Here is a 13013-nt window from a genome sequence, read left to right as displayed (position 1 = left end):
CTGGCTAACCCCTAAAAAACTATCAAACATAAGGGCAAAATGGTCCAAAAATCTATAGTCGGGGCACCACCTCTTGTCCAGTAGATCACCTTAATGTGTTCACTAAGGTGGGTGTGGTGGAGTGGAGTGTATGTAGAGAGCATTAGACAGGAGAAAATGAAAAGCCATCCGAGGTTCACTACAAAAACAAATTAAAAAAGAAGAAATTTGCAAATTTGCACATACTGTATTTTCTATTCTTTGTTAATTATTATTATTATTATTGTTTGTTATCTAAGCTGTTTATTAGTGTTGATTTCTCATAAGCCCTTGTTTTTCTTTGTAATAAATATAAAAGATATCATAAATCAACCCGTCTCACTCCAAAGTCGTCGAAATCTGGTAAGGGCAGTGGCCTGCAGCATCAGACACTGATGAAAAAAAGCTGTCCTTTAACGCTGCATGATACACGGCTGGTTGGCGTTTTCGTTTAACGCGTTCGGTGGCGTCAGAACACCGACTGTCACCCAGGAGAGCGGTGTTAGCGTCCAATAGGACTGTATTTTGAAAGAAGACAATGCATGTAACAGGCAGAACTTGACACGGCGTCCCAGAACGTCAACAACCAACACACCTAGGGTACCTTTTACGTCATATCTGGAGGTGGAAAGTCCATGACCAAATTTTGGTATGTGATGAGATCAGAGTGAGAATGTGTTACAAAATTTTTTTTAGTGGGACCAGGGGAAGCTGAATTTGCTCGGCCGGCACTGTTCATGCTGTCTTCAAGCATTCCTGACCCACTCATCACTTGCCATGTTCAGCACTTAACGCAGCAGGGTATGGGCGTGTTGCTCTCTGGTGGTGTTGGTGCCTGTACACTGATATTGACAACCTTTTTCTGTTTACCCAACATGCACAGCGGCCCACAGGCTCAGCCACCTCCACTGGGGAATGTTGTGGCTGTTGCCCCTGCCATCACCCAGTTGTCTGCTGAAGGGTTGAGCCACGACAACGCAATTACACATTCATTTCAGCCACACAGCCAGCCAGCCAGCCGGGGAGGCTCCCCTCCCCCTCCATGCTCTGCTCCTTCTCCACCCTCTTTCATATTTCTGCCCTCACCCACCATCTCCATCTCTACCTGCTACAGCTCAAATTCCTCCCTTACGCCTTTAACCCCCACTGCGCTCTCCCATTTTTACCCCTCTTTCACACTTTCTTCCACATCAGCGGCGAGGTTCAGAGAAACACAAAGGACAGAAGCAGAGCTGGAGCCAGATTGGGGAGGTGGAGGCCAAAGGGGTGAAGATGAGAGACGAGGTGAAGGAAGAAAAACAGCATGAAATAGTGTGAAATATGAGGGGAGGACAGAGTAAGAGTGGAGTGTGAGGGATGGAGAACAGGGGGGTGAGTGGAGAGAGAATGGCTAATGATATATTGATTTGACTGAGCCTTGGGCAAATAAGTAGGAGTATGTGGGAGGAGGAGAACTACAGCGTGCAGATGCCTGAAAACACCTGGGTGGGATAAGTTTTGTTTATGATATGGTTATACTGATGGAAAGAGAGGCCTATTTTGTAAACATCTCCAAGTGTCTGAGCCAGGCCGATGCGTGTTGGCACAAAAAAAAAAGAAGATATTTCAACATTGTATTGCAGCGCTTGCATCTAAAGAGCAATTAGAAAGGAATTTTAATTGGTTTTTATGTTGGAAACATGATAGCTCAGCTGTCTGCCAGAGCTCTGAGCTGGACTGGAATAAATATCAAAGCTTCTGGCTATAAAAGCAGGCATTTAGACAGCGGACAGCCATTGGGGATCACATTAGGTGAGATCACTAAAGGGAGGAGTGGGAGGGATGGACCGGAATTAATGGGATTTTGTACATTTTCTCTTCATAATGCATCAAGGTGTGTGTATGTGTCTGTGAACATGCGTCCTTGCGGGCAGAAGGTGAAAGATGTTAAGATTGATCATTAAATACATGGTTGGGTGAATGATATAGTCTCTATTGATCTGAAGACTCGATAAGGATAAAGCATCATGATAGGAAAACTGCCTGGGAATAATCTGGAATCTCACAGCTGGAGTCGTCACACAGCCAGCATATTTAAGATATAATTTTACAATCTGACTTAATTTCTTAATATAAGTAATTGATTTATTTCATTTAGCTCTCGCTGTGTTAATGTGCAAGTCTGTGATAAGGGTTAGGCACCAAAACGGTTTGGTTCTGATTAGGAAAAGATCATGTTTTGGCTTAAAATGTCCAGTTTGGGGGGCAAAATCCCAACAGAAGAAGCAGCAACGTCAAAAAAAAACAACTGCTTTTTGTGCCACTATCCCACTTTTTGTACCTAAAAGGCTGCTTGAAACACAATGACGGGTTGCTTCAAAACATCTATGTTAGGTGCCTGAAAAGTCACCAGAAAAACAGTGATGGGTTGCTTAAAAATCCACTGGACAAACAGTGACAGGTCACTACAAAACACCCAAGCTTGGGGCATAAATGTCAGCCTAAAAAGCCTCTGGAAAAACAACATTGGTTTGCTATAAAAGGCGCTGGAAGAACAGCAATGGATCACCACAAAATACCCATGTTTGGTGCCTGAAGAACCACTGGAAAAATAGGGACAGACTGCAAAAAAGCCACTGGAAAAACGGTAAGGCGTTGCTACAAAACACCCATATTCATTGCTTAAAGATCCGCTGTAAAAACAGTGATGGTTTGCTAAAAAACACAAACTTTTGATGGTTAAAAAGCCACTGGAAAAACTGGGATGGGCCACTAAGAAAGCCACTGGAAAAACAGGTAAAGGTCACCACAAAACACTGATGTTTGGTGCCTAAAAAGCTGCTGGAAAAACAGTAACAGGTCACTATGAATGTCAATGGAAAAACAGTGACAGGTTGCTACAAAACACCCACAGTTAAAGCCTTTGAAAAAACAGCGATGGATCACTAAAAACGTTGGAAAAGCAGCAATGGGTCGCTACAAAACACCTGCGTTCGTTGCTTCAAAAGCCGCTGTAAAAACAGTGATGGTTCGCTACAAAACCTCAACTTTTAATGCCTAAAAAACCACTGGAAAAACCGGGACAGGTCACTTCAAAACACCCATGTTTTGCCAAAACATCAGCTGGAAATACAGAAACAGGTTGCCACAAAACATTGAAGTTTGACGCCTAAAAAGCCGCTGGAAAAACAGGGAGGGGTCACTATGAAAGCTGGGGGAAAACAGTCATGGGTTGCTACAAAACACCCACATTTGGAGCCTAAGAAGCCTCTGGAAAAACAGCAGTGGGTCACTACAAAACATCAACTTTTGATGCCTAAAAAATCCACTGGAAAATCACTGACATTTGGTGCCTTAAAAGCTGCTGGAAAAACAGTGATGGGTTGCTACACAACACCAACGTTTGGAGCCTAAAAAGCCTTGTTGGTTAAAAAGCTGCTGTAAAAACAGTGATGGTTTGCTAAAAAACACAAACTTTTGATGGTTAAAAAGCCACTGGAAAAACAGGGATGGGCCACTAAGAAAGCCACTGGAAAAACAGGTAAATGTCACCACAAAACACTGATGTTTGGTGCCTAAAAAGCTGCTGGAAAAACAGTAACAGGTCACTATGAATGTCGCTGGAAAAACAGTGACAGGTTGCTACAAAACACCCACATTTAAAGCCTTTGAAAAAACAGCGATGGATCACTAAACACGTTGGAAAAGCAGCAATGGGTCGCTACAAAACACCTGCGTTCGTTGCTTCAAAAGCCGCTGTAAAAACAGTGATGGTTCGCTACAAAACCTCAACTTTTAATGCCTAAAAAACCACTGGAAAAACCGGGACAGGTCACTTCAAAACACCCATGTTTTGCCAAAACATCAGCTGGAAATACAGAAACAGGTTGCCACAAAACACTGAAGTTTGACGCCTAAAAAGCTGCTGGAAAAACAGGGAGGGGTCACTATGAAAGCTGGGGGAAAACAGTCATGGGTTGCTACAAAACACCCACATTTGGAGCCTAAGAAGCCTCTGGAAAAACAGCAATGGGTCGCTACAAAACATCAACTTTTGATGCCTAAAAAGCCACTGGAAAAACAGGGATTTGTCGCTAAAAAATCCACTGGAAAAACACTGACATTTGGTGCCTTCAAAGCTGCTGGAAAAACAGTGATGGGTTGCTACACAACACCAACATTTGGAGCCTAAAAAGCCTTGTTGGTTAAAAAGCTGCTGTAAAAACAGTGAAGGTTCACGATAAAACATCATTTTGTGATGCCTAAAAAGCTGCTAGAAAAACATCAATGGTTGACTCCAAAAACCCCACATTTGGTACCTAAAAAGTTGCTGGAAACACAGCAGTGGCTCACTAAATCAAAACCTTTTCTGTTGTTTGTTAGCCTCGAACACTGGTCTGCAACTTAGCAGACATCTCCCCTTGGTGGAGACAGCTCATATACTATGTCACTGTAGAAACATTAATATGATAGACATGAAACTTGGAAATGTAATGTATTCATGGTTTGCAGAAATATACAATGCCAACATTTTCTTCTGGCGACTGGGCTGTAATGTGATGCCAAACTTCTGTCCATGCTGTTTAATGTGTATTCATGTGCCGTTCTCTGCAGGCAAAGACAGAGGTAGTGAGGTGTAGGAGATGAAGACTCGATAGTGGTCTCTACATTAGCACTCAAATTAATTAGGACACTCGCGCTAAGCCTTCCTCCTCCCCTACGGTACCACAGTAATCACCTTTCCCTTTGGAAAATTCTACGCCCACTGCACTCGGTTTGTGTATTAGTCTCTTTGTTTCTCAACCTGATGCTCCACCTCTCCTCCTCCACCACCCAACTTTCTCTCATGCTCTCTTCACCCTCACTCCACTCCCTTCTCTGTCTCTCCTGTTTTTCTCCTTTCACCCATCTCTTTCTCTTTTATTGCAGAAATGCCACCAGCAGCTCTCAGCAGGGTACTTATTAAGGTGGTCCAGTAGCCAATTATATGCTCTGAAATCTCTTTGGTCTCAGTCTGCTTCACTTTTATTCCTCCTTTACAGGTGAGATGGTGGTCAAAGCCAATCCCTCACCTCCCTCTCTCCTCTACCCCTCACACCTTCCCCCTCTGCTCCTCTTTCTGCCCCAGCCCTGCTCTGTGTTAAGTCTGTTGTGACACAGTAGCGGAGCGAGATGAGAATTGGGAATAGAGGATAGAGTTGTGATGAGTGAAGATTTGAGAACAGTGATGGGTCGGCATTAGGGAATAACGCCCCTCCCATCCCTGCACCGTCTCCCCGACTGCCATGAAAAGCCATTAATTTGTGTAAGAGGACTTACATGTCCCCCATGTCAGTCAGCCTCTTATGATAGACAGATAATTCAATTCTTTATACTGCTCAACAACTCTCAAGTGTGTCGGCTTGTTTCTCTCTTCTCTCCCCTTTCATAAAAATAATCTGTGCTATTTACATGGTGTTACAACATCTCCCGTTCTTTGTGCGGAGCTCTCTTTAAAACACGATTCTCAAAGTCATAACGTTCACCGCATTGTTTCTACTTTCTTACATTAGATGGCCAAGCCTCATTTATTCAGAGGGTGTCCCCGAGATCAAGATCTTGTTTTTGCAAGAGAGCTCGGAGAACAAAAGATAAAGATGACTCAGTCACACAAAGACATTATCACCCCCACACAGACACACTAATTAAAACAATAAAAAAATCTGATTAAAAATATCAGTTAGCACAACTTTAAAGTCCCTCAGAGGAACGTCTCTGACTTTGATGTCTAATTCACTCCACAAGTAAGGTGGATACAATAGAGTACAACAGAATAGACTTCTATTGCCTCCTAGGTGAGGTCTTTGGCCCACCAGACTCAGGAGACAACGTTATAAAAGCAGACGAGCAGTTATCAAAACAAACAGATAGATACGGTCATTAAAACACTTCACACATTAAATCATGTCAGTGTATGTGGTTTAAAACTCATCAGTCACCTTGTGGAGTTAGGAATATTGGTGGCACTTGGGATGAAGACGTTTTTGGTTGCCAGAGGGACTCTATAGCACCTCCCAGAGCTCACACTGGCTGAAGAGAGGACGGGAGCTATCTGCCAAGATACACTTAGCTGTCATCCACGTCCTTTCTAAAGAGTTGGGTCAAGGGCTTTTTGGGGTTTGCCAGCTATTTTTCTTGCCACTGACACAGTCCTAGATGGTTTATTCTTAGAGCTGCAGTTTATGTGACCATACCAGTGAGGAAGATAAGAAGTTAAAATACTCTCAACCAAAGTTTTGCAGAGCGTAGCGACGTAAACCAGTGCAGAGTTGGTGCGCGGAACTTTTAACCTATTCTTGAGTCATTGTTGTTCACTTTTAACTCAGCTAGGATGTTAACTTAGATAGTATCGCATTATAGCTACCTATGTAGCTGTAGTGTTAGTGTGATTCTTCTTGAGCAATAAATCAAATAGCCCTGTGGCACATGGTGTGCTGTATAACTGTGTTATGTTTTGCTTGTTTCAATGAGAGAAATGACCCTTGTCCTGCTAGTAAGGTGTTTAATGTGTTTGGTAAGACAATCTGCAATCCAGTGTTGTGCATGAAAGAGCATGTTTATTGAATGTTCACATATTTTTGGTGAGCGGTGAACTGATTGCATCACTTTGCAACTTATGAACTTGAACATGAATGTAGTTCGCCCTCAAGGCAGTTAACAATGTTTGTTTTATGGCACCTGAGAATTTACGGGACTGGCAGACAACGCAGCTACCGGTACTGCTGACAGGGGCATAAGACTGGGTCGAAAACGGGGGCTGAATATATAGAGCCCTCATGTAAGGAGGGCCATAAAGATTCTGGAATGAGAAACGTCTGATGTCTAAAGTACAGGGTACCGATTCCAGTGGGGAAAAAAATCTCACATTTATACCCAAATAAATGCGTACTTGAAATGACACATCAAGTTAAAGCATCTGACCAGTCTTGGGAAACATCTATGAGCAACTGATGATCAAAAAAAAAAACAAAAAAAAAACAACGGAATAAATTAACCTAAACTAGTTCATTTTTTGGGACTGTAAACATAGTTCAGAATTCGAATTGTGTGCTATGGTCAAACACAGAATGTAATATAGACAGAAGGCCTGGTTCGAAGCATGTTGGTATACAACATGATATCGTCAGCATAAATATGAACATTGCAATGACTGGTTGGAAAATAATTATTTAGGGTATGTATAGAATGAATAGCAGGGGGGCTAAGATTGACCCCTGTGGGACACCTTTATCAACTATTTTATTTGGTGTCTTGATTTGAAACAGTTTGAAAACAACCACATTTACAAACATATTAGAGATACCGTAACACTTCAATTAATAGCCTGAGCTATTTTTTCCTTTTTTGCCTATATTTGGGACAGGCCTTTAATTCCTTTCACACAAAACTGTTGCTTAACAAAGATGGGAACTACAATCAAAATATATAAAAATTAGGCTTCAGATAATATATCAATTTTGAATCATTCATTTGATCAGAGTGCATCACAGACAGGCATACTGACACAACACCACTTTATCCTGTTAAAACAATACTCACAACTTGGATTAATTTAAAAAAAAAAAAAACTCCTTTGATTCTTTTGATCCGAGGACCCTTACCGACTAAAGGAATATGAATAACTGACAGGGTAATCGAGGGATGGACACATAATTTGAGGTAGCTAACAACTCGGTTTTACATATCTGAAGAACTTCTATAAAATAACACAAACTGCTTGCCAACCAGACAAGGCATCTAATTGAGACAGGCGTTGTCAAAATGTGTAGCCACACCAGGCTAGTAAAAGGGACTAGGCGTTTCTTTGAGACTAGGCTTTTAGTTGAAGTTTTACAATAACTATTTTTGCAAGAATTGCTCAGTTGGCAGCACAGTGTCTGCCCTCCTGTATTCTCCTTATATTGACTTGTGTCTTGAGGCTCTTTCCTGAGCTAGTTAATTAACAGGTCCATGTTTCTGCTGACCAAAGTTTCCTCCTCTTAACTACGATTAGACACAGTTACCGATCGTAAAGCCTCCTCTCCTCTGGGGCCACACACTGGCTTTCCCTTTCTCCCAGTCTTTCATATATCCATCTGTTCACAGTCTATCTAAGTCCCCATCTCATGCCAGCTCAGTGCCGCTTACAGGTTGCAGGCCCTCATCGTTTTCCTCTATGAAATAGCTTTCACACACACTGTGACTTCTCCGGAATGTGAATGAAGCTGCTGCTGAGGAGTCGTTCTCTACTACCTGTCAGTCAAAACCCTTACTATGATATGGCAATCACATCACGTGCACACACACATGCATGCACACACACACGTATGCAAAAAAAACAAAACAAAATATGGTACTTGCAGTCGTGTATTATGTACTGGCAGTCTTTTCCTCGGAGCAGTAAATAAATAATGAGAACACTGTTAAAATTCTGCCAGTATTGCTCTGCTGCTATCAGCCCTCTGCCTCCCTGCTCTGCCTCCCTCTAAAGAACAGGAAGGTCTCGCTTGAAAGAAAGAGGCTGTTTTTCTTACATATTTTTATTCCTCTTACTTTAATCTCCCCACTGTTCACCCTTCTCTCCAGCTCCTTTACTTCGCCTTTACTCAACATGAAAAACTTGCTGGCTTTCTTTTTCTTTCACTCATGTATACATAATATTTTCCATTTACATTTTTACGAGACAGAACCTTCCCATTCGTGCATTTTAGTGATGCACAACTGAGGGAACATGGCACATTGTCTTGAGGAATGTTACAAGAAGACGTGAACGCCTTTCAGCTCTCGTGGATCTGTGGAGGTATACTGATGTCAGACCAAAAGGTACAGTTCAGTGGAGGAATAGGAAGAGAGGCATACTCCAGGCTATCTGCCCTTTGTTCAGATTAGTGAAAGAAGTGCAAGAATCAGTCATAGATAATGGGCGATGACAGGTGCTGGTATTTAAGCTGGATACAGATCATGACATGAGCTGTACAAGGTGGATCTGTCTGTTTAAATGTAATGATCTCTACTTCTCTGTCTTGTGGAGTGGGCAGCTGATATTTCAGAGTATTTCCACATTACACACTGACCTTTAGTGCTGGGGATGAAGATCTGAAGCAGACAGATTGGGGCTGAGTGATGCACCACCAGGGCAACAGACAACAAGACATGAAAGATGTCTGCCTGTGTGCAGTTGTGTTTAACTACGTATGTGGTGAATTACAGCTCAGTTGCCAGAAGAAAATGTTGACATTGTTCGTTTCTGCGAACTACAAATACGTCACATTTGTATGTTTCATACATCTATCAATATTTCTAAAGTGACATAGTATATGAACCGTGTCACCTTGGCGAGACACCTGCCAGCTGCAGACCACAGTTCAAGACCAACAAACATCAAAACTAGCTGTGATATAGTGAGTCACTGATGTGTTTCCAGCAGCTTTTTAGGCACAAAACATGAGTACTTTGAAGGCGATCTGTCTCTGTGTTTCCAAAGAAGATAGTGGCACGAAAAGTGTTTGTTTTTTACGAAGAAACTGTTGCTATTCCACTTGGGATATTGCAATGAAAGTGGTTGTTTTCCTGCAGTTACTGCCAGGATAGTCTCGCTCACCAGACCTTTCTCAAGAAAAGAAAGGTCTGGCTGCACCGACTCTCACTTTAAGATTGGAGAAAAAAACGCCCCGGCTGCTTGTATTTCTTTTAACCAATCGTTCTTGGCGGTGCCAGCAACGGTGCACTTGCAAAAGTATTGCCAGGGGGAAACAGGTTTTGGTGTAACACGCCCACAAAAATATCGCCTACAGGACGCGAACCATGGCAGAAAAATGGCTACATCCCCACAAGATCAAACACCGCAAAAGTTAGTAAAGGACGTGTTGAAAACTGCTCCACAACCGGAGGTGGTAGGGCGGGCCTTCAGCGGGTGGCTTGTTCTGCCCAATGATCTATGCAGCGAACTTCCGCCCACTCAGACTACTGCCAGGACAATGTCACAAAAAGCAATTGTTTTTTTACCAAGACATCACTGCCTTTCCTGCTGGGATAGTTTGTTTGTTTTTGTTTTGTGATGTCACAACTCTACGATATTAGAGCGATGCCGTTGCAGCGCGCACATGTTCCCGAGCGCCTATTTTTCAGGGCGCGATGGCTTTGCCTTTAGATAAACAGAGCTGAACTTTTGAAACGCAGCAGCGCACACCACATGTCATGTGATGAGGAACAACCAATTACAGCTGGCAGATATCTTTTCCTTGTTTCATAATTATCAGTCTTGGTAAGTATGAAGAAGAAGTTTATTGTTTTAGTGAGGGGCTGCCAGAGCTTAACATCTGTCCCACGGACGATATTTTTAGCCTAATACACAGTTACAAAATAACGCCTGGAAGATGATCAGCTCTGCACTCAGGATTTATGGTATGCAGGCTATGATATGATGGTTATGGTCACTTAGCAACCTCAGATGCAACCTGCCTCCACGCCCTTGAAAATTGGTACAGAGTAGGCACAAGACCTGCACCTTAAGACACTGCATGTGTATGGCCCCTCTATGAATAAAATCAGATGGCAGAAAATAAACATGGTCCCAAGCTGTGGCCTAGAAATGTAATTCTAGTGAAATGGCCTATAAGATAGAAAAATGGTGCCTGCGACAGAGGGTAAATTACAGGTATATCCAGGAAGACAGTTTGAGAACAATAATCTTGTTTTTTGAACATTAAAGCATGTAAACATGATCTAGCAGAAACCCAAAATACAAGTATGAAGCTGAATATGAGCATAATATGAGACCTTTAAGCCAAAGTACGATCATTTCCTAACCATAACCAAGTGGGTTTTGTGCCTAAACCACGAGTTAACCACAGTGCTGTTGAAATGTAATGTTTAAATGTATTGTTTCAACTTATCTGTCTGGTGGGTCACGGTCCAAAAGTGTGTCCTGGGTCCAATCTGAATGGGCCACAAGTGACTCCCAAACATGTCAAGTTTGTAAAAAACACACTTTATTTTGAAGTACAGTAAATTTCCAGCACGGAACTTTTATTCTGAAGTGTTGTTTTCTGCTGCAGAGTGCGTGACTAACCAACACCTACTTAACAGAGACAGCAAAGTAGTCCAACAACATGGCCAAATGCAAGTATGATGCTGAATGTATTAAACTGTGTGGATCTTGAACTAATGACTGAGGAGAAATCTGGACCCTGTGGCTGGACCAGTTGGGAACCACTGAGCTAAATAATAATGTGCAAATGTAACTATCCTTGGTTTACAGAAATGTACAATGCCAACATTTTTTCTGCTGACAAGCATTGCATGTTCAGTTTCAGTGGCTCTGCAGCATTCTGGGGGCTAAAATATGTGTAAACCTGTTGAACTAAGAGCCAACATGAATTTCAAACAGCAAATATCCCAAGACAGGAGAGTAAAAATGTGTTTATGAGAGAGAGGCGCAGATAAATACATAAGTGACACGGCACTGCGCGCTACAGAAGTTGTTCCTCATTTCTTGGCAGCTGATAAATGAGTCTCTGATGTGGCAAAGAGAAGGTTCAAACACACAAAGACAGACAAATAGGAAAATGACAGGTAGGAAATTACAGTATCGCCATAAAAAGCTCAACCTTGAGTGTGGTAAATAAAATTCTTTTAACGTGTTGGTATCAGTGACTCTAATCCCGTCTGCCCTGTGGACTGCCTCCTTTCTCCCGCCCCGAGGTACTTGGCAGAGGCACTGCAGTAAATGTGCCCGTAAAGCCTTTTTTAAATTGAAAATTAGCTAGTGAGTGGCACTCTGATTTTACAGGCAGAAAGGAATCTTACTCACAAATATCTCTCAGGCTGGGCAGATACTTAAAATGAAATGTCTCCATATGCCTCTGTCGCCTCACCCCCTCCTCCTCCTCCTCCTCCTCCTCAGCAGGTCATTCTGATTACTGCAGAAAACCGTTGTTCCACCCCATCTTCAGCTTCTCCGCTGCTCTCCCACACAGTCATTTGCATTTTCTCCCTTGGCTCTCTTCCATATCTTTCAATTTATCCTGTCACACCTGTTATTCACTTGTTTTTCCTCTTTTTCTCCCCTCCAGTGTTTCTTTCCCCTCCTTCTTTGTGGCAGTGCAGAGCCTCATCTGAATGCACAGCCAGTCGTGAGCTCTCTACCTGCTTTGGGCATTTTTACTGGTATGTAAAAGTGCAATCACCCCTCTCTTTCTAACACCATCTCATAACAAGTCAAGGTGACACAGGGATGCTTACATGCCACAAGATGAATTAACCAATTTCCTGCTTGTCTGTGTGTCTTGATAGTGCAGGGCGTGCGTACCTTGACATTTCATTCACTTTTATGCAGCTTTGGTGGTTATCTCGTCCTGTCCTGCTCAAACACTATGCATAGGCTTTCCAGTGCTTGCTCTCTTGCCTGCAGACAAGCAGAGAGAGGCAGGGGAGAGGAGTGAGTAAGGAGGAGGGAGAGGGTAGCAAATGAGGTGTGGGTAAAAATTATGGGGGACTAGAAAAGAGAGCAGTAGCCCAGCCCTGGAAATGAGAGGCAGGGATGGTGGTGGGGGGGGGGGGGGGGGGGGGGGGGGGGGGGGTGAGAGAGAGAAATTATACAGTGTAAAATCCATGCGTATTCAGCTGTAGTAGTAGTGCAGCGTCCAGATCACTAGGCTCCTCCACCGCTGGGGAACAACCGCCTTTTGTGTTCCCCCCCGCTGCAGTGGGGGAGCGCATTTACCGTCGCGCCCAAGGGGGAGAAGCCAAGAAGTATCCTCCAATCAGCCGTCTGTGATTTCTCTCATCTTGTGGGGCTGCTGATGGTGATTTATCACTGACCTGAGACAGGCGCTGCACTCTGCTCTAACACCACAACCACCTGGAATCCTCCACCATGGTTTTTATTTCTTTTCTTAAACACAAATGCCCTCCTGTGGATATTTCAGATAGACTGACCAGAGGACAAAAGGAGGATTAAAATGGACTTACTGACTGCCAATCTTGAATTTCTTTTT

Source organism: Epinephelus lanceolatus, chromosome 8 (genome assembly GCF_041903045.1).
Source record: "Epinephelus lanceolatus isolate andai-2023 chromosome 8, ASM4190304v1, whole genome shotgun sequence".
NCBI lineage: Eukaryota > Metazoa > Chordata > Actinopteri > Perciformes > Serranidae > Epinephelus > Epinephelus lanceolatus.
The sequence above is the reverse complement of the archived record's forward strand: the minus strand, read 5'-3'. Positions refer to the sequence as shown.